General features: G+C 39.8%; 1 long non-coding RNA gene, 1 other non-coding gene and 1 pseudogene across 2 annotated transcripts; 2 read left to right on the top strand and 1 right to left on the bottom strand.

Annotated features, from left to right (window-relative positions):
- Positions 1–12,233: 12,233 nt before the first annotated feature.
- On the top strand, positions 12,234–12,728 carry LOC134325984 (uncharacterized). Its single transcript, XR_010014440.1, has 2 exons — positions 12,234–12,496; positions 12,624–12,728. It is a non-coding gene; the product is annotated as an uncharacterized LOC134325984 (long non-coding RNA).
- A 1,187-nt stretch (positions 12,729–13,915) lies between these two features.
- On the bottom strand, positions 13,916–15,338 carry LOC134326384 (zinc finger protein 135-like; annotated as a pseudogene).
- A 3,312-nt stretch (positions 15,339–18,650) lies between these two features.
- On the top strand, positions 18,651–18,724 carry trnai-aau (transfer RNA isoleucine (anticodon AAU)). Its single transcript has one exon. It is a non-coding gene; the product is annotated as a tRNA-Ile (tRNA).
- The last annotated feature ends 5,571 nt before the right edge of the window (positions 18,725–24,295 follow it).

Raw genomic sequence — 24,295 nt, 5'->3', positions numbered from 1 at the left:
AATGACAAAAATAATTATTATTAATAATAATAATTTATAATAAATAATAATAATTCATTTTTATGACTAAAATAAGAAGAAATCAGGGATTAAAATAAGAAGATATCAGGGACTAAAATAAGAATAAATCAGATACTAAAATAATAGCTTTCTAGGTAAAATTGCATTTTTGTACTGACATTGGCTTGTTCTCTTTATATTATAACTAATATGGGGACAGTGATAGCCTTGTGGGTAAAGCTTTGGGCTATCAACCGGAAGATTGGTTGTTCAAATCCAAATGAGCAAGGCCCTCCACCCTGTCTGTTCCAGGGGCGCCGTACAATGGCTGATCCTGCGCTTTGACCCCAACTTCCAAACAAGCTGGGATATGCGAAGAAAGAATTTCATTGTACTGTACACCTGCATATGTATATATGACCGAAAAAGTATATATCTTAATAACAATAATGCAGGATTCCAGCTTGAGGAGGATTTCTTTCTAATCTGACCTGGTATAAAGCCCAGATTATTATAAAGATAATTTGTATAAATAGTATTTAATGTAAATAATGAATCTAATATAAATAAGAACATGAGAATTAATCATAATGATCAATAAAATCACTACAGTCAAAATAGCAACTAAATACTAAGTAAATGAATAGAGTATTATTAGAAGCTGTTTTATTACTTGTGTGTGTGTTTCCACCTCCGTAACCTTCAGGACCAGGATCAGTCTGGACCCCCGCATCCTCCTTCACCTCCCCCCGCCGCCCACCAGTGAACCTCTTATACAGATAATAAGCTCCTGCGGTGGCGGTTGCGGCTCCGGCCACGAACAGCAGGGGGCGCAGGTTCACCTCGCTCAGTCCTGCAGAGAGATGCGACAGGAAAGCCTTCATGTTGTGAAATACTGCAGTAAAAGATGGTTTTATCTGAGAGAAAGAAAAACGCTGTGAACGCTGTGAGGGTCAGAACACAAGTGACCCGCCGCCCGTCTCACCCCCACCTTATAGACCTGTACTGTGACGTCACACAGCTGCTGCTTTAATGTGAATCAAATGAGACCAACTCAGCACAACTGTTTATTTATAGCAATATTACTAGTGATACTTCTGCTATTAATATTTATTATTATTATTTATTTAGTATTTATGCAATAAAACAAGAATCTGTGATTTATTATTTCTTTTTTATTTAACTGAAGATGACTTCTGGTCATTTGAAATGTGATTTTGATCCATGTACACCATTTGGGGAGTTGGCAAAATAAAGTATGGAAGGCCATGGGGGACAAAACAAGTGAAGGTGTTTTTTTCCCCCGTTATTAAAAGCTCGGAAGCCTTGTTAGAGAAGATTGATTCTTTGCGTGCCCCCCTGTCGTGGCTCATTGGTCAAGCGACCTTTTCTGGTACCGTTGACAAGAAGGTTGAGGGTTCACTGTCGGACCCTTAATCTGGGCCGTAAACCACAACTCGGCAACCGGTGATGGTATTCTGATCCTCACAGCCATGGGCATGAATTCCCGCATACACACTCCAAAGTCATATTAATGCCAGCAGCATTGTTGTTTCAAACAGCGCTAACAGGGGTCGCGTTCCTAATCACAAGAGACCTATAAAATCCCAACAACACTGCTGCACCTGCTACACTCATTTATACACAGAGCACTTCACAGCATCAGATGTGGTACAGTCAGTAATTGTATACCCACAGTGTTTATGTATGGTAGGTTTAGCTTATAATCAAATAATGCAGGTACCAGATAGGTGTTCCTAATAAAGTGCTCGATGAGTGTAGAATGTCTGAAAATATACTGGACCTATAAAATTAAATAAATAACAACAAAAATAATAATAATTCATCAGATCACGGGTTCTAGCCAAACAAAATATTTAGATGTTTATTAAACGGCATTAACACAGACACCACACACATGTTCAAATATTTCAATTCAAATCAGCACCAAAATAAGAAGATTCAGGAACAAAATCAGGTGCTAGAAGCTCAGCATCTCACTCTGAGAGAGAAAAAGAAGAAATGACAGGTTACTGGCAAACAGGTTTATTCCAGATCATTTGTGGTGTAAAGAACACGCACCTGTAGATGGAATAAATAACGCTCCGTGTACTGCAGTTCAGTCCATCTGGGTGTAACACACGAATAGATGAGAGCAATCAGCCGGTCCAGAAGAGCCTTCGTCTCCGGTACTGCGTCAACTAAACAACATAGGTGTGTTTGACTACACTTGTAGTGCAGCACAGATTCATTCGAGACTCTTTGAAGTACAGACTCTCTTACTGAGGTAATCTAAGAGGCTCTGGCTCTTCCCATAATTCCCAGCAGCACCAACAAAGACGATGTCCATAAAGTTGACATGCTGGATCTGTGAGTAGAAGGAAAATAGATTTTCTATTAGAATGGTAGGACTGTGGTTCTGACTGATGCTTAGCTGCTCAAACAATCTCCTTGGTGTAGTCGCTATCTGCACCAGCTCCACTTCAGCCCACATCCGATTAGTCTGATTCTCCAGCATCTGTATCAGCCGGTCGTACCTTCAGTGGAAGACGTGCAGATCCTAGGAGAGTCGTGTTACCCTCTTTTTTGCAGCCACCAGTACGAGTAAAGTCATTCTTCCCACCACACAGATGTAACTGTAGTTCGGAGGGTGACTGAAATTGATCTAAAGGAACCGAAATAGAGATATTAAAGTAAATAAGTAATTAAGAGATGCTGGGAGTGAGGGAATGGACGCACCTATGGAGGGAAATTGACTTACATCGAAGGCTCGACGCAGTGCTGCTAGTTTATGGGTGAAGTTTTTGATTCCCTTCATTCTGCAGTAGTGACTGTGTAAACAGGAGTGTATCGTTTATTTATTAATAAATAACGTCATTAAAATAAGTTCATATTGCTCTAAAACTGCTGCAGTACTCACAATAAAGCAGGAACATTCCTTATTTCTATATGGCCGCTCTCCACATCCACCTGTAATATTAGATATTTAGTGCTTATTACAGTGCCACAGATCCTGAATTACTCTCAGGTAATAACACCGTGTTTAGTTTTACCTCATGGTCGGTTTGAGGTCTAGAAGTTTCCTCTGTTCTGGATTGTACTTCTGAGCCACAGGTCACCATCGAGCTCAGGTCAGTGTAAACAGATTATATCACCTGTAAACAGGGTGAAATAAATGAGACACGAGGAGTCACAGCTTCACAAATGCCTCACAAGTCTTTATTAAACAGTCTCTTCTAACATAATCTCTGCACTAGTACATTTTCCCCAAATGTATTGTAGTTCAAAGCTTTTTGCATTGTGTTAAGTAACATTAACACATCAGATTTTACAATAACATACACTGTGCAGTTACATTCACACATCTTGACACTCAATATAGTCTGTGTTTGTCCCTTTTACAAACTCTTACTATTGTCTCATACGTTATATAACGAAAAACACTCACTTTGATGTGATGGTAAATTAACACAAGCTTATGACCATTCCTGGTTAAACATTATTTCATAGATACAGAGAAAATTATTAAAGGGTTAAGAATAATATTTTACTTTAAATTCTAAGCTAAAATAGTAACCAAACAAAATGGCTTGCTTTCAACATTACCAACTAACATTAGAAAGATGTATTTAGTTACTCTGAACAAAGTCATATTCAAATAAGTATAGATTCAACAGTATAATTGTATAAACAGTACAAAAAATAGTGCATTGTGTTATTATTCGCTTATAGCAATATGCATCCACACGTGCAACGCGTGTCGGCCTCTCAACACTTCACACTATTTGCAAAGATTATAAACTTCTTTTGGATTCATTTATACATCCACTTGCAAATATAATCATTTACAAGTTAATGTAAAGCCCTCAGTATACTTCCAGCGAAATTAAGTTCGCGAACGTCGCACGAAGACGAAAGCGCCTTCGCGAGCTTACAAGCTGGCATACTTCTAGCGGTTTTGCTTTGCCTGTCGCGTCTGCTCCACAGCTGTGAATGTTAGGTTTCCATGACTACCGAAAATGGCGACGTGCGAGGTGTTGGAGGCGTATAAAAACATGCTAGAAGAAGAAGCAGAGGAAGAACTGTTTTTGCTGCTTTGTCTTTATAAGAAGAAAAGAGAAAGGTGCAGGTGGTACGTGAGACCTTTGAACAGATCGAGGGTTGACGATGGAGAGTTTATAATGTTGGTGAAACCAATTAGATACATTGACGAGGAGACGCACTTTTCTTATTTCAGGATGTGTGCAAGTCGGTTTGACAGCTTACTGAGCCGACTTACTCCCCACGTAAAATATGCAAGAACGCATAGATCCCCGGTAGACTTGGCAGAAAGACTTGCCATGACTTTACGAATTCTTGCCAGTGGTAGCACTCAGCAAAGTGCCGCAGAAAGCTACAAACTGGGTCCATTGACCGTACGTGCTGTCGTATCTGCATTGTGCAAAGCTATTTGGCATGCTCTTGAAGATTTTGTGGAGTTTCCAAAGCCGACACAGTGGGCGGATTTAGCCCAAGAGTTTTGGAGTTTATGGAATTACCCCAGTTGTGTTGGATCAGTTGACGGCAAGCATGTGTACATATGAGCCCCCCCAGGAGCTGGTAGCGATTACTTTAATTACAAAGGCACGCATTCCATTGTGCTGTTGGCAGCATGTAATGCCAGGTATACATTTACAATGGTGGATGTTGGTGCTTATGGGTGAGAGAGTGATGGAGGAGTTTTTCAAGAGAGTGAATTTGGATCAAAACTCTTGCAAGGAAAATTAGGACTGCCAACTTCATCTCCCTTGACTGGTTGCCAGGTCACCTTCCCATATGTGTTTGTGGGGGATGCAGCTTTCCCTTTGCATGTCAACCTTATGCGTCCTTATCCAGGTAAGTACTAAAATCTAAATATTTCATTTGTCATGTTCACCAATAGGACACTACAGCTTTACACAAGTCTATATATTGTTTAAGTAGTACAGTTGTTTTATCATATACTTGAATTAACATATTTCCAAGTAATTGCACAAAAGCAGTGGTAATTTTATATACTCATGTTATGTTGGTGTTGCAGGTATACTAGCTATATTTATGAATGTCATTTATCGTTTTACATTTCACAGGATCCTGTTTAACAAAGGAGCAAAGAATTTACAATTACAGGCATTCTCGGGCATGACGAGTTATTGAAAACGCATTTGGAATTTTGGCTGCAAGGTGACGAATACTTGGGCGGCCAATTGAGTGAGCTCCTAAAAAAAGCAGTGGACATTGTGAAAGCATGTGTTGCACTGTATAATTACCTGACATGCACTGATGCAACCAACACACTCTCCACATCATACATTCCACCAAATTTTGCAGACATACCTACTGCATCTGGAAACACACAGCCTGGAGAGTGGAGGAGACTGATAGAGGGGGACAACAACCTTCAGGACCCAGGAAGATTGTCAGGTACCCGAGCTAGCAGAGCAGCCATTGGCACACGAAATACCTTGGCACAATTCTTCTGTTCAGCCCATGGATCTGTGCCCTGGCAGGATGCCATCATCAACAAAGGTGCACTTAATCAAGAGTGAAAAAAATTCAATGTAACCTGTCAAAGCTATACACTTACACCAAGAATCTTAGATTATTCTTAAATGTTTTATGTAAATTTTGCTAAATATTGCTTATAATTTAGAAATGTAAGAGACAAAATTTGCTTCCAAGGTCATATTTATTTAAAGAACAAAAGTAAGTAATGTTGTACAATGTACATCCGTTCAACTGTAATCTAACATAAATAAAACCTTTCAAACATTTACCGAATTTAATTTTTGTACCCATCAAAGTGTATAACATTTGAACAGTTAGTGCAAATTAACATTCAGAACAGCTTATGAATGCCACCCAAGTGTGCAAAACGACTAAAGCTCACTTCACGTAGGTTTGCTGGTCAGGACTTGTTTTTCTGTCTCAAACATGAGATTCTGCAATTTAAATTTAAAGTCGCAGCACACCTCTGGGGGTAGGGACCGCATGAAATCAGCTACATGCTGGACATAATGAGAAAAACTATCATTACTTTTCAGGACTTTCTCAAACTGCTCATCTCTTTCTGCCCGTCACTTATTAAGCATCTCTGTAATGTTTTTTAAGCTAAAGTCCTCAGAGGAGTCTCTTTTTCTTTTATGTCTTTGCTGGTTGTTCCCTTTTTTCTCCTCTGAAATATCAGAGGATGCATCAGATGAAGTGGATGGTGCACTGGGCAAGGAGATTGATGCTGAGGGTGTAGCTGTTGGAGGTGTCAGTAATGGGCTGTCAAAATCTTCAAAGTTTATAGTCATTTCACAAGGTGGGTCAGATTGTGGCATGGAGTTTTCAAGGAGATCTGATGCTCCTAGACTTGTAGGTGAGGACATTTCCTCTTCTTTGTTTTTCTATTGGGAAAGGGAAAAGAGATTATTTCACAGCTACTAACTAATATATATATACAGTATATATACAGTGGGGCCAAAAAGTATTTAGTCAGCCACTGATTGTGCAAGTTCTCCTACTTAGAAAGATGAGAGAGGTCTGTAATTTTAATCATAGGTACACTTCAACTATGAGAGACAAAATGAGAAAAAAAAATCCAGGAAATCACATTGTAGGATTTTTAAAGAATTTATTTGTAAATTAGGGTGGAAAATAAGTATTTGGTCACCCAAGTCAACCAAGCAAGATTTCTGGCTCTCACAGACCTGTAACTTCTTCTTTAAGAAGCTCTTCTGTCCTCCACTCGTTACTCCAAACTCAACCATGGCCAAGACCAAAGAGCTGTCGAAGGACACCAGTAAGAAAATTGTAGACCTGCACCAGGCTGGGAAGAGTGAATCTACAATAGGCAAGCAGGTTCAACTGTGGGAGCAATTGTAAGAAAATGGAAGACATACAAGACCGTTGATAATCTTCCTTGGGGTCAAGATCTCATCCTGTGGGGTCAAAATGATCATAAGAATGGTGAGCAAAAATCCCAGAACTACACGGAGGGACCTGATAGGACTCTGCAGAGAGCTGGGACCAAAGTACAAAAGCCAACTATCAGTAACACACTACGCCGAGAGGGACTCAAATCCTGCAGTGCCAGGCGTGTCCCCCTGCTTAAGCCAGTACATGTCCAGGCCTGTCTGAAGTTTGCCAGAGAGCATATGGATGATCCAGAAGAGGATTGGGAGAATATCATGTGGTCAGATGAAACCAAAATGGAACTTTTTGGTAAAAACTCAACTCGTCCTGTTTGGAGGAAGAAAAACATCCCAAGAACACCATACCTACTGTGAAGCATGGGGGTGGAAACATCATGCTTTGGGGCTGTTTTTCTGCAAAGGGGACTGGACGACTGATCTGTGTTAAGGGAAGAATGAACGGGGCCATGTATCGTGATATTTTAAGCCAAAACCCATCAGTGAGAGCATTGAAGATGAAATGTGGCTGGGTCTTCCAGCATGACAATGATCCCAAATACACCGCTCGGCAACGAAGGAGTGGCTCCGTAAAAAGCATTTCAAGGTGCTGGAGTGGCCTAGCTAGTCTCCAGACCTCAACCCCATAGAAAATTTGTGGTGTCTGTGTTGCCCAGTGACAGCCCCAAAACATCACTGCTCTAGAGGAGATCTGCATGGAGGAATGGGCCAAAATACCAGCTACAGTGTGTGCAAACCTGGTGAAGACTTACAGGAAACGTTTGACCTCTGTCATTGCCAACAAAGGTTATGTTACAAAGTATTGAGTTGAACTTTTGTTATTGACCAAATACTTATTTTCCACCATAATTTACAAAAAAATTCTTTAAAAATCCTACAATGTGATTTCCTGGATTTTTTTTTTCTCATTTTGTCTCTCATAGTTGAAGTGTACCTATGATGAAAAGTACAGACCTCTCTCATCTTTCTAAGTAGGAGAACTTGCACAATCAGTGGCTGACTAAATACTTTTTGGCCCCACTGTAATTATAAACTGACTTCACCATTCAACAGTTCATGGGGCCACAGTGTCACAAAGTCTTGTGTGTCGCAAAGTGTAGATCAACTTTCCATTTTGAAGAATGGATGTTTTTGTTATGCCAAACCAATTCTCAACATGACAGTTCATGTCTCTTGTTTGACCTGAAGTAAGGTCATCATCTGTTCTTTTATCCCCTAGCATTGTCCCACTTCACAGATGAAAGATTCCAAAATTATTGTCCAAAAGAACTTTCAGGACAATGACAGGCATTGTCTTCATCATTGTCTTTTAAATCCACTGTGGTTTTAACTTCTTCTTTGCATCATCTCAGACTTCTGGCTTGTCATCATCTGTATAATACCCAAGGAGTTGTGATCTTTCCTTGAGTGTAAGGTCCTTGAGAATTTCAAGACAGCTGCTTTGCCAACAAAACAGTACTGAAGTGCCTAAAACTCTCACAGCCTTCCTCCAAAACAAGAGTGTTCTGCAGTCTGGTAAAATATAGGTGGAGAAATCTTTAAGTCCACGGTCAATATTCTACTGTGCAATAACAGAAACAACTGCCTTGATAATATGAGCAGAGTGAAGATGCAAAATTGTAAATGACTTTATTTCTGCCCATGACTTGCACTTCTTGGTAACTGCATATGTTCTATCCAGGTACACATCAATGTGCTCTCTGTTAAATACCAAAATACCAGCCTGCATCAAAGCTCAGCTGTAATCAGTCTCCACATTATGAACTCTGAGGCTGGTATACCTGGACAATTTAAGCACCAACTGTTTTAAAAATGTTAGTGGGGGAGTTGATAGAGGAGAAGCATCTCGATCTTTTCCAGGTAAGGTAAGGGAGTAATACAGGATTCTTCAATTTTGTTTAGGTATTGTAGGCGCCACACCTCCTGTTGCATCTAAGTACAGTAGTACAGGTGTACAAGATGCTAATCCCTGTTTCTGTGTAACCCAGTGTACTGAACAAACTGGTCTTACTCATTCATAACTTGCAGTGTGAGGTACAATTCCATCAGAATGTTGTCATGTATCTGGATGGATTTTCTTAATTCTGTGGCAATTGTTTTCATGATGTTTGTATTTACACCATCTCTTCAATTGGTGGTGTTCTTGGTTGTCTGTGGTACTCCTGGCTAACTCCATGAACTTCATGTTCTCCCAATTTTTCCTCTGCGTCTGTTGCTTGCTGGAGTAAACCATGTCTCTGATTTTAGATGACGAATCGGTCCATGATGGAGAACAGTCACTGTGATGTGTGTCCGAAGTGGGTTGGGCTTATTTTGTATTGTAAATAAATACAGAGCATTGCAGGATGTAAATTTGTAAACGGTATGTCCTCTCCTCTCAGGTAGGGAGTAAAGATAAAGTAAAGATTTCACTTTTTAAACTGGTTTGGCTCAAACAAATCCATAATGTGTCTCTCTGTTTGAGGTTAAATCTTCAGATGGTTCTTCTAGGTCTTTAATGGATACTATATTTACCTCGTTCGTTATTTCCAAAGATATCCACACTCAATCTTCAGACCATATATCAGAACTGTAGGTCTGCTCTTCCAGCTCCATTTCCTTTGTAGGACTTTGGCATCGTTCTAATGTGAATAAGACAGTTATTATTATAATATTAACAGTTATTATTATTTGTATTATTATTAGCAGCATGTTTTACACACTACACTGAAAAAATGAACTTAGTAAATTGTACATAATAATGAAAGTAAGCTGCTTAAAGTGTAATATAAATTATTATGTTGGGTCATATGGTCAAAACTGCACATGTGCACAAACAACTTTGACGTGCACGAGAATTTGAATATCTGAGATACTTCATCACCTTACAATAAAAAACATGGTAAGATATTACATATTATCTATTATTTCACGTTATTAACACACTTCTAACATCTGAATGGCATTTATGTACATAAATATAGTTTGTTAAGTAAAAAGTTAAGGTTAAAGGAGAACTTAATTTTTGATGGTTAGCTAGGTAGCTAAACGGCTTAACGCTTTTAGGGCTAGACTGGACAAGAGGGGGCGGACACACAGAGATGTTTTACAAAAAGATACTTAATAGTAACAAAAGAAAAGCCTAATATACACAAAACCAAACACAAACACACGACCTATGCTGACTGCTAAGCTAAGTACTAAACTAAACACACATGAACTAAGCTAAAGGCTAAACTAAATGTTAATGCTAATCTAAACATGAACTAGACTTCTAGGAATGAACAAACAAGAACATGAGCAAACTGGACCAACCTGACAAACCAAACCGCTGCAAGAGAGCCAATACAACATAAGGCTTGTTCGAGATGAACTGCGCCTCGCCTTGGTGGTCAGCGAGAGCTGCCGGTTGCAGTTGGGGGAGGAGGTTAAAAGAAAGCCGTCAAGTCGGACAGTCGCCACCTGCAACAAACGTGAGCTATAGCGGATCTCGCGGCGTTCCTGTTCTACGTGGCTGATGAAGTGGATGCAGTAGAAATCGCTCTGCTTTTGCGTGAAATCGAACTAAACATTCTTGATCATTGAGCAGGTTAAGCCCAGCGTTTGTTTTCCAAATCCATAGTGGTGAATATAGATGACCATAAAGTGTCAAACTAAGTTTCTGTAAAATCTGTAAATAAATATAGTTTTACTCATCATTCATTTATCTTGTAGATTGGTGAAAAAGAAAAGTTCTAACAAACATGTTATCAAACACATATTTATGTTATTGAATAGATTTAAATATTTGTCTACAACAGTTTAAATGAATAGACCGAAACTAAGTAGCCTATTTTTCAAGACTGTTTATTGAAACATTTCACATGAAAACGTGTGAATACATAATTCCAAATATACAGTTTGTTCAAGGTAGAATCAGTGAATATGATAAACAATGTACGTAAAAGTGTTCTAGAAATAATTAGATGGAAATTATAAAGTGCACTCAATCAGACCTTAATCATTATGTTTGTGTATATGGTAAATAGACTGCAATTATATTGTGTCAAAGTGGCTTAAAGTCCAAACTGTCTAATTATTTTGTCTACGTAAGGACTTAATCACATTTACCCTTCTTTAGGCTTGTTCCAAAAATACAACATTTTGTAGAGGATGTTGTCCCCCTCTATAGTCTCTCAGAATTTAGAGGTCATTTCAGACATTCTGAAAGCAAAGTTTAGGAGACTCCGATGCCTGCACTTGAGGAATGTCCAATCCATCAGCTCAGCGGTGTCAGCTTGTTGCATTCTACACAGTGTTTGCTTGGAGCCAGTAGACCATGGTGATGATGTGCAGGATGAAGAGGATGATGAACAGCATTCACTACAACCTCACAACCAAGATGCAGTTCATTATAGAGACATAATAAAAAAAATGTTTTGTGTCATCTTTAACTTTATGCCTTTTGGAGATAATTTTATCTTCAACTTGCTTAACTGTTCACAGTAACAGTAATTTTAACCGGGGTGCCCAAATGTTCGCATGCCACTGTATTTTATAGATGCATTGTTAAACAGTAAACTTCAGTATGCACACCGATGTGCCCAGTATGAATCACTAATGAATAATGTGGTTAATATGCACATTGTACAATTGTGTAGAAGTTTGTGCTTCTTCAAGCACTGACAAATCAGTTATTTAGGCATTGATAATGAATAGTGGCTGTGGTTTATTGAAGATGAATCTCTTAACACAATTATCTTCTGAACAAGATTGTTTTGTTCTTCCAGAACAGCTTACCTTCTGGCCTTGGTTCTTGTAAAGAAACATGACACCATGCACATCCACACATTTTTATTTATGTAGCATATTTTAAAATGTTTACAAAGTTTACAGAGAAAAATGAAAAATAAATCAAAGTGTAATAGTGATAGTGGTATTAAAACAGTTAAGATATAAAATATTAAAGCAATTTAGATTGCTTTATATTAATAAAATTAGAAGACAAGAACCATCAGAAGTTCTAGAAAAACATCAAGATAAAAATATCTGTTACATTAAAGAAATATCAGGTAGCTTACTTGAGTCTTTTCATGATATGGAATGATAATTATAAAATATGTTGCAATTTGTACGAAAATAAACTGTCATGCTACTAGAAAGCATGATAGTATTTCGCACATATCAGGTCTTTAAGACAAATAAACTGAGATTTACATTTTAGAATGAAACGAAACAACCGCCAGAGGATTCAGCGGAGCTTTTAGCCAATGAGGATTAAGCTCTGTCGTCATCAAGCCGTCTCCCAGGCAGCGCAGCCCGTGGAGAGCAACTGCAGGGACCGGTTCCACCGCCTGCAGCCGCCCCGCTCTCGCGAGATTATAACCAGTCTGTCATCGTGACGCGCCGGTGGGGCCGACGCAAGTCGGACAAAAAAAACTAACCGGCATGCACCGTACCGAGCCAGGCGGCGATCGGTCTGCGCAGCGCCGGGTTAAGTCGAACAAGCCTACTGTTTATTCTGCTCTAGCACTGTTCTGGAAACTGCTTTTCGTGATGCCACTCCTGCTGCCTGAGAGAATCAATAAACCATTTTTAACCAGGTAAACGTATTTAAACTACAGTTACTTTTTTCTTATTCAATATTTCTTTTCCATCATTAAGTGGAACTGAAAAATTTAAATAAGATCCACATTGATCTGTGAAAAATAGTTTTTGTTTTCATTCCAGAATTACAGACCAGTGTCAGGAGGCAGGAGATCAGCAGTCAATTATGGCAGGACAAAACATTTTCTAATAAATAAAAATACTTGAAATAAAATATTGAAAAATGTGTTTTGGTGTACATCTGTTTTTTTTTCCTGTTACTGTTTTAATTGTACTCTTATTATTATTACTATTACTTATAATTATAATCAAGTATATATATATATATATATTTTACAGAATATTTTCATAGCAATAAGAAGCAAGAACAGTTGTAGAAGTCCCAGTGACCATTAAAGGGGGAAAACCTTTTAAAAATCTACTGCAGGCCAGAACTGGGCCATATTTGGCCCGATAATGGCTGTTCTGGCTAGCAGGTGGTTAAGTGCTGGCATATTGCTGGCAGTCATGGCTGGGATCCGGGCAGCCGTATACGGGCCACAGTCTAACCGTCATTCATTTTGACACCGGGCCAGATCCGGCTGCCAGATGTGGGCCGACACAAAAAGTTCCGGCATGCCAGATATTTATATCATAATTTTTTTTGCTAGCTAGGTACCCACCCAGTTCTTTACATCTATCTTCTATTGTCACTCCAGCTCAAGCCTACATACAAATACATGGACCGTGAGTTTAGTCCCATTTAACAACCATGGACACATTTGCTGACATCAGATTCAAAACCAAACTCTCATCACACAGAGGACTCGGATGGAATTTACAGTTTAACAAATACATTTATTCATCAATAAAGAAACACTTGTCTCCCGACCCCTCAGTTTGTCTTGGTCAGTTGGTCACCTCCATGATAAGAAAACATCTGAACTACCACAATAGTATTTATTTCTTTTTAAATGTAATTTTAAAACATGTCAGTGCAGTCTGTATTAGGATTTATATGAACTGGGTTTTATGCACTAGAAGATGGTGGGATAATTAAACGTAAATATGAATATTTCTTTTAACAAAGGAGTTTAGCTACCACTAATCTGGTCTACAGATAAACACAAAGAACAAAGACTCATGATGATAGAACAATGCAACACTGTTCAGTCCACAGCCCTCCATTCACACCTTCTCATGTACATTCTGGTTGAGGACGGTTTATTATTTGCTAAGTGGATATCATCTAAAGACTAGAATTTTGGAGTGTAGACCTAGAAGTGTTAAAGTAAGAGGCTATTCATTTATGAAAACTTTAAAAACACCATAAAGACCAGGATAAAATTCTTCCACTTGAAAGTAAAAGTTGTTCTGTGTTTATTAAAGTACATTAAACTTGAATAAAGAATAAAAACAGATTCAGATCTGAGGTTGGTACATTACACCACATTACATTTGATGATTAATGATCATACTCATACCATCATGTACATTTGATAATTGAAGTAGAACAGTTCTAGTGTATATTAGTAAAAAATGACCGTACTGGTGTCTATTAAAAATGCTGCTTCCAGTAAAACTTCCTCCACACTATAAGCAGCAATATGGGTCGTTCTCTTATGTGAATGCGCTGGTGTGGTGTACTTAAAGGATATTCCTTTCACTAAAGTTTTTACAGACAGTAAACGGTGATACGACCTCTCTCCTGTGTGAATGCGCTGGTGTTGTTGGAAAACATAATGTGCAATTAAAACAATTCCCACAGTCTTAACAGTGATGTAGTTTCTCTATGTGAATACGCTGATGCTGTTTGAGATTATTTTCATGAGCAAAAATCTTTCCACACTCTGAGCAGTAATATGGTTTCTCTCCTGTGTGAATACGCTGGTGTTTTTAAAGGGTACCATGTTCAGCAAAACTTTTTCCACACTCAGTGCAGTTATATGGTTTCTCTCCTGTGTGAATACGCTGGTGTTTTTGAAGGGTACCATGTTCAGCAAAACTCTTTCCACACTCTGAGCAGTGATACGGCTTCTCTCCTGTGTGAATACGCTGGTGTTTTTGAAGGGTACCATGTTCAGCAAAACTCTTTCCACACTCTGAGCAGTAATATGGCTTCTCTCCTGTGTGAATACGCTGGTGTTTTTGGAGGTTAACTTGTTGAGCAAAACTCTTTCCACACTCTGAGCAGTGATACGGCTTCTCTCCTGTGTGAATACGCTGGTGTACTTTAAGGGCACTACTTTGAGTAAAACTCCTTCCACATTCTGAGCAGTGATATGGTTTCTCTTCTGTGTGAACACGCTGGTGTACTTTAAGAGCATTACTGTAAGCAAAACTCTTTCCACACTCTGAGCAGTAATATGGCTTCTCTCCTGTGTGAATACGCTGGTGTTTTTGGAGGTTAACTTGTTGAGCAAAACTCTTTCCACACTCTGAGCAGTGATACGGCTTCTCTCCTGTCTGAATACGCTGGTGTACTTTAAGGGCACTACTTTGAGTAAAACTCCTTCCACATTCTGAGCAGTGATATGGTTTCTCTTCTGTGTGAACACGCTGGTGTACTTTAAGAGCATTACTGTAAGCAAAACTCTTCCCACACTCTGAGCAGTGATATGGCTTCACTCCTGTATGAATACGCTGGTGTTGTTGGAGATGACTCTGCTTAGTAAAACTCTTCCCACACTCTGAGCAGTGATATGGCTTCTCTCCTGTGTGAATGCGCTGGTGTTGTTTGAGATTACTCTGCGTAGTAAAACTCTTCCCACACTCTGAGCAGTGATATGGTTTCTCTCCTGTGTGAATGCGCTGGTGTTGTTTGAGATGACTCTGCTTAGTAAAACTCTTCCCACACTCTGAGCAGTGATGAAAGTTCTTCATGTTTATGCTTTGATAAGACTGTAGAAACTGTTTCCTTGGAAAGCAACAGAAACAAAGAAACAAGTCAATTAATTAGAATTACTTTTACTACATTAATACCACAATAATATTAAACTCTTCACCTAGTAATAAAAACATTAAATTCACTTCACGTCTAAGTGAGAATCTGAATTAAGGGAACATCAGAATAAAATACTTATAAATACAGCAGATATGAATAATTAAATAATTATAAATAACTTGATATAAATAAAGATATAAGAGATCTGACTTTCTCAACATCAGTCCTGCACCAAGCAAATCTAATCCAGTTCATGACTAATAATTAGCTCACAAGTGTAAATCTTTGGTGTGCTGGGAGTAAAAAAGGCTTCATAAAACACCACAATTATGAGCATGAAGCTATTTTAAACAGTCTATATATATTAACCTGATAATATTAAATAACATAATAAAATAAAAAGAACAACAAATGCAACATAAATGTAAAAGAAACCAACAAGAAAACCCTTTACCTTCCTGTTAGAATCCTGGCAGCCACTTTAACAAAGCTGGTGTCTCCAGCAGGTCGTTTCTAATGAAGAACGTGCAGAAGATCCTTCTTACCAAGTGACTCAGCTACAAGTCTAGAGTTTAGTCCTTAAATAGAGCTGAGGACAAAGACCCAAGACCAGTTAAAAACTCTGCATTGGTCAATCGTCAGCCAACCATTCACACCTTCTTGTGTGAAGTACTAGCTCATTATCTATGGAACGTGTGCAAATGATGTAGATGGAGCCACAAAGCATGATGGTTGAAGTCAAACTACACCTATTTATCTCAGCAGAAAAGTTATTTACATTTAATCCTAAACACAAACAAGGAATTGAAAGGCTATTCTGTAAAGTGAAATGACATGAACTTAGATAAAGCTTTTATGATAAGAATCTAAGTCATGTAAAATGCTGTATGTATATTTGTGTGAATTAGTTTCTACTGTATATGAGGAACAATAAGAAAACTAGAAGAGGAAACACCCACCTATAGATTTATCTGTATTTATGGTGTAGAAATATTTACTGTGCACTTGTGTGTGTGTGAACTCTTTGATTTACTACTGCGGTCAAGCCTCCACTTCAAAATGCTCAGTCAAATCAGCTCCCACGTTGTTTGTGAAGATGTGCGTATACTAAACATTACGGTAAAAGCGTCTGGCGGAACTATTTAGGATAGAATTTCAGGGTTTAAAATAAAAGGTTTGGTAACAACTGGACAATATGATTTTACTTTAAATTTAAAGTCAACTAAAACATAATCTAAGATCATTACTGTTTTAATTTAGATTGTTATTAAATGAAATAATCTTGATGACATGATTTACAAATACAAAACGCCACTGTTGCAAATGCATATGTGACTTTCAAATAAATGCACAGCTGTTTTCTAATACACTGCATTTCACAAACAAATAGAACACGTTTTACAAATACAAACGCTGTTCTGCAAATGCCGTTTGTGAATCACGTGACTGTTGGCACTGTTCTGGCGCCTTGTGTCATACCCCTTTTCCACCAACGCGGCACGGACCCCGTTCCGGTTCCTGAACTTGACTTTGAACCGATTCCGTGTTTTTCCACCAAAAAAAAGAAGTTCCAGACAGTGAACTAGCGGGCCAATCTGGCAATCTGGCAGAATACTTGGTTTTTTAGCCCGAACCGTGACGTCCGTCTGAGGGCGTGTCATGTTATACAGCATAGCGCGTTAGCAACAATGGCGTCCGCTGGAGTCTCGTATGGAGCTGCATTTTTATCTTTTAAACTTTACCTGATCACATTTTGAGCCAGTTTGCCGCTTATATTTTCAAAGCGCATTTAAAAAGATGAACTGTGTGATATGACGTGATAAAAGTGACCCGGACAGAATGAAAAACGCTTAATGTAAAAAATAAAGCGTGAAGCTTTTTCAACTCCCCGAGCTGCATAAACACCACACATGTAAATCCAGCTAAACACAGATACATGTGGTATTTTAGAGTAGATTTGATGTTTATTTCAAACAGATGGATGTTCATGTGGTGTAACTTTAGTGTTTAGCGTTGAGCTAATCGGCTATTTGAGCCGAGAGTCGCGGTGAAACCGAAGCGCAAAACGCTTCTCACGTTAACAAACTAAAAAAAAACAACAACTGAGACAAACACATCGCGTCTTCTTATCACCGATTGTTAGATCAATGCTTTTTACATAAAATCGAACATCGGTAACAGCAGCACAAATGCTCGCACATAATCTACACACTCCGCCATGATATTACTACTCTTAACTTTTGTTCAGTAACGCCCACCGATGATGACGTTGCTTGGTTTTCAAGAACTGGTGGGAACGTGCGTCGGTTCTCTACAGAACACCAAGGTTCAGAGAAACCTGAACAGAACCAGCCTGCACACCAGAGGGGCTCCAAACGTCAAGTTTTCACTCATTAAATCATGTATTTTGTGAACTTTGTGGAATAAATGTAGGATTTATACTTGTAGATTCTGGGTTTTAGGGAGTTCAGCTACTGTTAAAATTTTTCCCCAATTGAACTAAACCTGAATTGATGTTTTAATTGTTCATTAAGACTTCACTAGGAGTTATTACCATCAAGCAAATGTAAAGCATATTTCTATATGAAGAGCATCTGTTTTCAGATAATATACACTGAAGTTTAATTGTTTGATCATCAGGCATGGCTGTGCAATAAAAGGCTCTCGTCCATGGGTGGGCTCGAACCACCAACCTTTCGGTTAACAGCCGAACGCACTAACCGATTGCGCCACAGAGACATGAGCAGAGCCAACAGCACAGCTGTTTCATTGGACGGTACACACAAAAAATCTAATCTCTCTCTCTACAGGCTCACTGTGGAGGCAAATTGGTGGTTAAGTGGGCTGGTCTAAACTGCTGTAGGCTAAATGAGCAGAGATAAACTGATGAAGGCTGAATGAATGTACCACAATACAGTATAGTTTAGATAGTTCACACATATAAGAACCTACAAAACCTATTAGATGTGTATTAAGAAAGTCTGAACATAAGAAATGACTAGAAAGAGATGTCTGAAGTAGGACTGAGATCTCAGATAATTAAATAACATGAAACTGCTGCATTTCTGGTACAATAACAACCAAATTCAGTTTAGGAGCCGCTCATTTCTGCAGATCTTCACTGTAAGTGTGCAGAATCTCAAATGGTTTTTGTGCTGCCATGCAGCTGATTGAATGGAGTTAGTGTAGAATTATGTACAAAGATCTAAAGAGAGAATAGATGAACTGGCCGGTTAGCTCAGTTGGTTAGAGCGTGGTGCTAATAACGCCAAGGTCGTGGGTTCGATCCCCGTACTGGCCACACCCACTTTAATGATCTGTTCTGCTCAACAACAGTAAGGCTCTCCATCGTTTCTGTGTGGCAGCTCTATAACTGAAGGGCTGTCAGTGTAGAATCGGGTATGTGGGTATATGCCCTACCCTTGGAAGTCGGCCGGTTAGCTCAGTTGGTTAGAGCGTGGTGCAAATAACGCCAAGGTCGTGGGTTCGATCCCCGTATGGGCCACACCCCCTCTTGGACTTAAACTAACAAACAAGTGATCCTTCTCTAACTAGCAGGTCCTATTGACCTGGTCTTCAAATGTTGTCATTCTGGTAGGACAATAAAATCGATATACTACTTTTTATTCAATGTATTTAACTACATAGTGTTGTGCAACATTACATGTGTACTTAATACTTTTGTATTTGAATACTTGCAAATTTGAATACTTGCATACTTTAATACTTGCTTACTATAATACTTTGCATTAATATATATTGAGCTGCTGTAATAAATGATCTATCTATAGATTCATTTAATTTGATCTGTAATGCTAGTGATGGGCTATCCTAAACTATCTTTAGGAAGGTAGATATATCTAGCTTTGGGGTTGTTGAGGCTAAATATTCATGATTGTTGTAATGTTGCTACACAGTCACATTAGAAATCTCTTTTAAAACTAATGTTTGATATTGCAGGGTCTGATGAAGACACAAAAAATCGTATCCGGTGGAGAGTGACCAACCAGGCCCTCTTCACTGGAAAACAGAATGCAGCGGTTCGAGGGTTTGAGTAAGTGACTGTTTGTTTGACGTAACAAAATTTGTGTTACATCATATGCATAATATTAATTACAAAGGGTGGTATAAAGACAAGTTTTAGTATTCAAGTTTTGCAAACTTTTTCAAAGCATTAGAAACTTTTAATGACTAAACTTTTTTTGAAGCAGTGTATGTTATATACATTAATAACTGTTATGTGCATTATATTGTAGAGTCTTTGTGTTGGAGAACCAAATGCAGGGGAAGGTGACTCCCACTTATGTGAAGAAGAAGTGGGAGAACCTCAAACAAAAATACAAAGTAAGCTTCGTTTGTTGGTAAGAATTTAAATAAAAATATCAGAAAAAAGATTTGTAATACAAGTTAAGGTCCTTGTACTGTGTTTATAAATCTTGTACGAACTTAAGTGTCCACCTACTGGGATAAGTACAGAGGGTGGTGAAGCAACAGCAGCATCCTGAAAATGGTATGCGGATATGGATGAAGCAATAGGTGGGAGCAGAGCCGTAGATAGAGAGAGTTGCGACACTCCTTGATCTCGCCGCTACGCGGTAACGTGGTTCATGTAACCCTCCAATAGTTCCAAACAAACCCGGCGCTGTCATGTTCTCATATGGGACAGGCAGCAGTAAATGAAATATTAAACGCTAAATAATACACATTTGTACAATTTCTGGGTATTTTCAACTGCGTTTACATTTACTGCATCTGCTTTAATGTCAATTTGGTATATAAAGTGGAAGATTGATGTTTAAAATGACTTGTTAATAGGTCGTTCTTGTGAACACACAGTACATTATATTAGCATACATTACATAATGCGATATCATTAAGTAGTAGAGACAATATAGGAGGCGCATGCGCGAGAGCAGCGTGCAGCCCGTTACAGTTGCTCATTGTTTACAGTCGCTATTACTTTATTATCTCTATTTATACCTAATTTAAGTTTTTATACTTTTAGTTAGTAACTTTGTGAAGCTGTGCCCTCTCGAATCATGCTACTAGAGAGAGTTTTGGTTTATTTTTTCGTTGTGAAAATACTTTTTTCACTAACTGCGGCGCAGAAGCATGTCCGTTTCGCATACAGCCGCGAACAGCTGATCGCGATGAAGCCGGCCGGCATAGCGGACATTACAACAAACATTCCGGCAGAATTATGGAGACGAACACACAGGGGATGCAGAGGAGGAATGAACCAACGCACAGCTAAAGCGAGAGCGAGACGACGGCGAATTATGGAGAAAAAAGCATATAAACCGCGCGTCCCCTCCGTTGTTATGGGCAACGTGAGATCACTCGTGAATAAAATGGATGAACTTACAGCACTAACCAGGAGTCAACGGGAGTACCGGGAATGTAGTTTAATGTGCTTTACGGAGACATGGCTACACCAGGACATTTCGGATAACATCGTTTACATCGATGGTTTTCAAACTGTTCGTGCTGACCGGTGCAGCGCGGCGAGCGAGAAAAGAAAAGGTGGGGGTCTCGCCGTCCTTATTAATAACCGCTGGTGTCACCCTGGTCATATAACCATCAAGGAACAAATCTGTTGCCCCGATTTTGAACTGCTTGCTGTAGGACTCAGACCATATTATTTACCGAGGGAGTTCTCGCACGTCATAATGGTGGCTGTTTATATTCCCCCCTCGGCAAACCCGACATCAGCCTGTGACGCTATACATTCATCTATAGCACGTCTCCAAACCCAACACCCGAATGCCTTCATAGCCATTTCAGGTGACTTTAACCACGTCACTATGACGAAGGCACTACCACACTTTACTCAGTATGTGGACTGTTCCACCAGAGAGGAGCGAACACTGGATCTGCTGTACTGCAATGTTAAAGATGCATACAGCTGCTCCCCCCTCCCCCCTCTGGGTAGATCTGACCACAACCTGGTACATCTCAGCCCCTGTTATGTGCCCATTGTTAAGAGCCGACCTGTGACCACACGAACAGTGAGGAGATGGTCAGAGGGGACTCATGAGGTACTGCAGGACTGTTTTGAGACCACAGACTGGCAGGCACTCTGTGAGTCGCACGGAGAGGACATCGACGGGCTCAATGAGTGCATAACAGACTACATAAATTTCTGTGTGGACTCCATTGTCCCAACCAGGACTGTAAAGTGTTACCCAAACAACAAACCATGGGTAACGAAAGACATTAAATCCCTCCTTAACGACAAGAAGAGGGCATTTAGAACTGGAGACAAAGAGGAGGTGAGAACGATCCAGGGGAAGCTAAAGACCACAATCAGAGAGGGTAAAGACAATTACAAGAGAAAGCTGGAGTGTAAACTCCAGCAGAACAACATGAGAGAGGTTTGGAGTGGAATGAGGACCATCACTGGTTTCAGGTCCAACGACAGCAGAGAAGTAGAGGGCAGTGAAGACAGGGCCAACGAACTAAATCTGTTCTTTAACAGGTTTGACACTGCAGGCCCTGCCCTCCCCCGTCCCGACTCCACTGCTATCTGTCCCCTGCAGCCCACCCCACTCACCCTCCCTCCAATCCTTGATTGTCTGCCCCCCTCCTGTGATAGCCCAGCTCACACCTCCAACCCCCTATCACAAATCTCCCCTACTGTGTACATCACTGCTGACCAGGTGAGGAGACAGCTGAATAGACTCCACACAAACAAGGCTGCTGGCCCCGATGGGGTCCCCCCCAGGGTCCTTAAAGCCTGCGCCACCCAGCTGTGTGGAGTCCTGCAGTATGTCTTCAACATGAGCCTGAGTCTCCAGCGTGTCCCCGTGTTGTGGAAAACGTCCTGCATCGTTCCTATTCCGAAGACGCCGCGCCCTAGTGACGTCAAGGACTACAGACCAGTAGCACTGACGTCCCACATCATGAAGACCATGGAGAGGCTAGTCCTGGACCAGCTCCGACCCATAGTCCAGCCACTTCTAGACCCACTCCAGTTCGCCTACCTGCCACGTCTGGGAGTTGAGGACGCCATCATCTACCTGCTTGACCGAGTCTATACTCACCTGGACAAGCCAGCCAGCACGGTGAGGATCATGTTTTTTGACTTCTCCAGTGCATTCAACACAATTCATCCGGCTCTTCTGGGTGAGAAGCTGACAGCGATGCAGGTGGACACCCCCCTCGTGTCCTGGATTACAGACTACCTGACCGGCAGACCTCAGTACGTGCGCCTGCAGCACGGTGTGTCGGACAGAGTGATCAGCAACACCGGAACACCACAGGGAACTGTTCTCTCTCCCTTCCTCTTCACCCTCTACACCACGGACTTCAGCTATCGGACTGAGACCTGCCACCTTCAGAAATTTTCTGATGACTCAGCGATAGTTGGATGTATCAGCAAGGGTGATGAGGACGAGTACAGGGCTACGGTGAAGGACTTTGTCACATGGTGCGAGCTGAACCATCTACAGCTAAATGTGACAAAGACAAAAGAGCTGGTTGTGGACATGAGAAGAAAAAAGGCACCGGTGACCCCTGTGTCCATCAATGGGGTCAGTGTGGACACTGTTGAGGACTACAAATACCTGGGAGTGTACATAGACAATAAACTGGACTGGAGTAAAAACACGGAAACCCTCTACAGGAAGGGCCAAAGTCGTCTCTACTTTTTGAGACGGCTAAGGTCTTTCAACATCTGCAGGACTATGCTAAAGATCTTTTATGAGTCTGTGGTGGCGAGTGCTATCCTTTATGCAGTTGCATGCTGGGGCAGCAGGCTGAAGGTGGCAGATGCCAACAGACTGAACAAACTGATCCGTAAGGCCAGTGATGTGGTGGGTGTGGAGCTGGACTCGCTGACGACAGTGTCAGAGAGGAGGATGCTGTCTAAGCTGAAGTCCATTATGGACAATACCTCTCACCCGCTGTACAACACACTGGAAAGACACAGAAGCACGCTCAGTCAAAGACTCATTCCACCCAAAAGCACCACGGAGCGCCACAGGAGGTCATTCCTACCTGTGGCCATCAAACTTTACAACTCCTCACTTAAGTAATAGACCTTACAATACGTGCAATATGATAGTTGTATCATAAATAGTGCAATATATGTCACCACTGCATCTGCCACTTTATTTTAAGAGCGTTTTAAGTGTATTTTAAGAGCGTTTTGCCACTTTATTTTAAGAGCGTTTTTACTTTACTTTACTTTTTAATATATTCTTACCTTTTAATATTCTTAATACATATATACAATCTGAGCAACTGTAACATCTGAAATTTCCCCTCGGGGATCAATAAAGTATTCTGATTCTGATTCTGATATACAGAGATAAAAGTTTTTTTATGTTTTGTTTTTTACATAAACTAATCTCCCTTCACTTTCCTGAGGATTCATAATAATAATCATTTTGGCTAAACACTCATGTCACTCAGTCATGTGCTGGATTCATAAGGTTTACCTGCACTGAATGAACAGATTGATAAACACACCACCGTACCTTTAAGGTACAGGAAATAGCATTAATTCATCTCTTATTTCATGAGTGATTAATAATTGATTCCTACATGTAATACATTAATGAATTCATTATGAATATACACTAGTTCATTTTGTCTAATGTAAGTGGTGGACAAGGTACACAAACCATGTAGTTGAGTTAAAGTAGAGATATCCAAGGTAACATATTACTCCAGTAAAAGTAGTAGTAAAAGTAAAAATACTCTTTACCTCCACTAAAGTACTAAACTAAATTTACCTTCAAATGTACTTAAGTATGAAAGTAAAAGTATAATGATTTATTATGGTTCTAATGTTTTATGATCATTTCTGTAACAAGACTCTTGATTAATCAACTCATTTTAGGTGAAAAGACTCGTGTGTCATTAATTA

Source organism: Trichomycterus rosablanca, chromosome 14 (genome assembly GCF_030014385.1).
Source record: "Trichomycterus rosablanca isolate fTriRos1 chromosome 14, fTriRos1.hap1, whole genome shotgun sequence".
In the NCBI taxonomy this organism is placed as follows: Eukaryota; Metazoa; Chordata; class Actinopteri; order Siluriformes; family Trichomycteridae; genus Trichomycterus; species Trichomycterus rosablanca.
The sequence above is the reverse complement of the archived record's forward strand: the minus strand, read 5'-3'. Positions and strand labels throughout refer to the sequence as shown.